The sequence below is a fragment of the Elaeis guineensis genome, chromosome 11 (assembly GCF_000442705.2).
Source record: "Elaeis guineensis isolate ETL-2024a chromosome 11, EG11, whole genome shotgun sequence".
NCBI classification, from domain to species: Eukaryota; Viridiplantae; Streptophyta; class Magnoliopsida; order Arecales; family Arecaceae; genus Elaeis; species Elaeis guineensis.
The window spans coordinates 33,372,525-33,377,289 of NC_026003.2; positions in this window are offsets into that span (position 1 = coordinate 33,372,525).

Genomic DNA, 4,765 nt, shown 5'->3' on the forward strand with positions numbered 1-4,765 from the left:
ACCTTTTGATTAAAGTCCAAATCTTTAGGTTTAATGAATCAATTACTAATTAGGTTATGGTTTTCTTTTGTGCAGATATGGCCACTTCCCTATCGCTCCGATCATTGTTGGACAATGATAAGTTGGTGGGATCCAATTTCGGTAGCTGGTACCGAAAGTTGAAGATAGTCCTGGAGCATGAACGGATCCTATATGTGATAATGGATCCTGCACCTGAGGAGCCAGCTGTCAATGCATGTGGAACAGTCAGAGATACTTACCAGAAGTGGCTCAGTGACCGGACCACGGTGCGCTGTATCATGCTAGCTGCTATGAGCGACGAGTTCAGTCGCAGATTCGAGACGGCTCAGCCAAAGGACATGCTTCAAGTGTTGGAGGATGCCTTTGGCACACCCGATGACGTGGAGAGGCACAAGACTAGTTGTGCCATCTTCAACGCCAAAATGCGGGATGGTGCCTCTGTCACTGATCATGTATTGTACATGATCGAGCTGATGGAACGATTGAGCAAGCTCGGCTTTCCCTTGCATGAGCAGCTTGGGAAAGATGCAATACTGAACTCGCTGCCCAAGTCTTATCTCCCATTCCTCACTCATTATAGAATGACAAAGCCTGAAGTAAACTACCATGGATTACTGGGGTTACTTCAGAACTTTAAGAAAGATCACCAACTCCATAAAGAGTCGGTGAACTTAGTGGGAGGTTCATCTTCTGGTTCTCGACCCTTTAAGAAAGGAAAGAAGAACAAGAAGAAAAAAGTAAAGAAGGTGCAAGTTCAGGCTAGGACAACTGTGCAGTGTCAGACCAAAAAGATCAAACCCGATAAGAGTCAAGCTGAATGCTTCTTTTGCAAGAAGCGGGGGCACTGGAAGAGGAACTGTCCCCAGTACATTGCCTCCCTAGACTCGAACAGGCAGAGAAAGCAGCAAGTTGTTGCTGGGCAAGGTATTTATATGATAACTCCTTGCAATTTCTCTATTTGTGATATAACTGACTGGGTATTGGATACCGGTAGCCCTTACCATATTTGCAATTCATTGCAGGGGTTGCAGGTCAGTAGGAGATTCGAGCAAGGCGAGAGGTTCCTGAACGTTGGAGATGGAAGACCAGTTCCAGTTCTAGCATTAGGAATCTTGAAACTTGTATTTGAATCCCATATCGTTGTTCTTAATGATTGTCATTTCTGTCCCAGTTTCTTTTTAAATGTCATTTCTGTAGGCCTTCTGACCAAAAATAATTATGAAATTTCAATAAAGAAACAAATTTATAATATCATTGAGAATGGTGTTACTATTTTTTATGGACATTTGAACAATGGTGTGTATATGTTATCACAACCTGTTAATGTAGTCTATTCAACTGGCAAGCACCCTAGATTAGATAGTGTGTCAGATATCTACTTATGGCACTGTAGGCTAGGTCATATAAACAAGAACAGAATAAACAGGTTGACTCAAGAGGGAATCCTCGAAGTAAGTGATTGTGAATCACTTCCAACCTGTGAGTCTTGTCTTCTTGGTAAAATGATCAAGTTACCTTTTACTGGAAAAGGTGAGAGAGCTACTGAGCTCTTGGGCCTAGTACATACTGATGTATGCTGACCCATGAGCACCAGTGCTAGAGGTGGATATTTCTACTTCATAACTTTCACGGATGACCTATCCCGATATGGATATCTCTATCTGATGAAACATAAGTCGGATTCATTTGAAATGTTCAAACGATTCCGAAGTGAAGTAGAAAAACAAACTGGGAAGAGTATTAAAACTCTTCGATCTGATCGAGGAGGAGAATACCTTTCTAGTGAATTTCTCACATATCTAGGAGAGAATGGGATTCTCTCCCAATGGACTCCTCCAGGAACACCACAGCATAATGGTGTGTCTGAAAGGAGGAATCGGACTCTGTTAGACATGGTCCGATCCATGATGGGTTTTGCTAGCTTGCCGATATCCTTCTGGGGATATGCACTCGAATCGGCTTGTTATCTATTAAATAGGGTTCCAAGTAAGTCTGTAATTAAGACTCCATATGAGATATGGACGGGACGTAAGCCAGCACTTTCACACCTTAGGGTCTGGGGGTGCCCGGCCTATGTCAAACGATTAGTCACAGACAAACTTGGACCTAGATCTGACAAATGCTCATTCATAGGGTACCCCAAAGAGACAAAAGGATATTTTTTCTACCATACTGATGAACAAAAGGTGTTCGTCAGCCTTAAGGCAATCTTTTTAGAAAAGGAGTTCCTTGGTGAAGGAACCGTTGCCTCTAAGGTTGAACTTGATGAAGTTCAACAGGTAGAAGGACCGACACCAATAGCTGAACCTGAGTCGGATATGATTAGATCAGATCCGGAGCCCAATATACCTGTACCATTAAGGCGATCCGATAGAGTACCGCGTCAGCCGGACAGATACTACGGTTTCTTGGTCCGGGACGGTGATCCCATCGAACTTGATGAGAATAATGAGGATCCGATCACCTATATGGATGCTATGCAGAGACCTGATTCCGAGAAATGGCTTGAAGCCATGAAATCCGAAATGGAGTCCATGAAGGTCAACGATGTATGGACATTGGTTGACCCACCTAAAGGGGTTAAACCCATTGGGTGTAAATGGGTCTTCAAAAGGAAGAGGGGCGCAGACGGAAAGGTGGAGACCTATAAAGCCCGTCTGGTTGCCAAGGGGTATCGTCAACGTTATGGTATTGACTATGACGAGATATTTTCTCCTGTGGCAATGCTCAAATCTATTCGGATAATGCTTGCAATAGCTGCCCATCTAGATTATGAGATCTGGCAGATGGATGTAAAGACAGCTTTTCTTAATGGAGAGCTGACCGAAGAGGTGTATATGATACAACCTGAGGGGTTTACATCCACAGATGAGTCCAAGGTGTGCAAGCTTCAGAGATCCATTTATGGATTGAAGCAAGCTTCTCGGAGTTGGAACATGCATTTTGATAAGGTGATCAAAACGTATGGCTTCATTAAGAATGGAGAAGAGCCCTGCATCTATAAATGGGCAAATGGTCCAGTTGTGGTATTCCTTATCTTGTACGTGGATGACATTCTCTTAATCGGGAATGACATCCCCGCACTACAGGGAATAAAAGTTTGGTTGTCATCACAGTTCTCTATGAAGGACTTGGGTGAAGCATCCTACATCCTAGGGATGAAGATCTATAGGGATAGATCTAAAAGGATGCTTGGGTTATCCCAGTCCATGTACATAGATACTGTGCTGAAGAGGTTCAGCATGGAGAATTCCAAGAAGGGCTATCTACCGATAGGCCAAGGAATTTCTCTCTCTAAGAAGGATTGTCCGACAACTCCTGAAGAGAGAGAGCGTATGAGTAGAGTCCCATATGCTTCAGCCGTGGGATCTATCATGTACGCCATGACATGTACAAGACCAGATGTGGCATACTCACTAGGAGTAGTGAGTAGATACCAATCTGATCCTGGAGAAAACCACTGGAAAGTGGTTAAAGCCATCCTTAAGTATTTGAGAAATACTAAGGACCAATGGTTGATTTATGGCGAGTCAGATCTGAAACTTGTGGGGTTCACAGACTCTAGCTTCCAATCTGACCATGATGACAGCAGGAGTGTGTCGGATTATATCTTTACTCTGAATGGTGGAGCCATCTGCTGGAAGAGTTCCAAGCAGCATACTGTGGCAGACTCTGTTTGTGAAGCAGAGTATATCGCAGCATCAGATGCCGCGAAGGAAGCTGTGTGGCTGAGGAAATTCATCAACGAGCTCGGAGTAGCACCCTCCCTCGATGGTCCGGTCCTGCTCTACTGCGACAGCACTGGTGCCATAACTCAGGCGAAGGAATCCAAAGCACATCAGCGGACGAAGCACATCTTGCGCCGCTTCCACCTGGTCCGGGAGATCGTGGATCGAGGTGACGTCGACCTTCAGAAGATCGATGGAAAGGAGAACCTAGCCGACCCCTTCACTAAAGCCCTGGCAATAAAGGAGTTCGACAACCATAAGTCGAAGATGGGTATTAGATACTGTGCCGAGTGGCTTTAGGACAAGTGGGAGTTGTTGGAAAATGTGTCCCAAAAAACCAATCGTCAAACTATTGACGGTTGAGCAACCAAGTATTGTAATTGATTTATTAATAAATAAAATATATTTGGCATTTTCATCATAAGCTTTCATCTTCTAATGAACTCCGTTGTTATGATGAAGTCCTTAGGACTATTTAAGTTCGATAAAGAGAGGATTTATCGATTAGTCCTTAAAATGTTCACGACCAAATGATAGGCTGTTAATAAGGACGACAGCTTCTATCAAGCATAGGTCACTGTAGGCCATATGGGTTGGTTGTCCTCTTAACCAAGGAGTGTGGAGACACTGGTATGGCATACAGGTGAGATGTAAGGGTACATCGTCATTGAACGTGACCAACTCCAGAGCATTCTGCTGTCGAGAATGTCTCTGATGGGATATAGGTATAAATGTCCCTTAGACTTGAGATCGCCTCATTGACTTGCAAGCAACTCACTGTGCTTTGGTACTGGACTAACTGAATTTTTAATTCAGGGACGGAAGGCTTCTGGGCACAGTCAAGTACTTGCGAAGTCAGAGTGTGATCGAGATGGGATTGACCACTCCAAGAGTTGGAGAAGAATGAGTCGCTGTATTTCAATTTAGCAAAACCTTGGCCAGGGTAATCCATCAGATGGATTTGATATTTTGAAATACAATGTGGACAACCTGATCAGAGTTAACAGTTGAGCTCT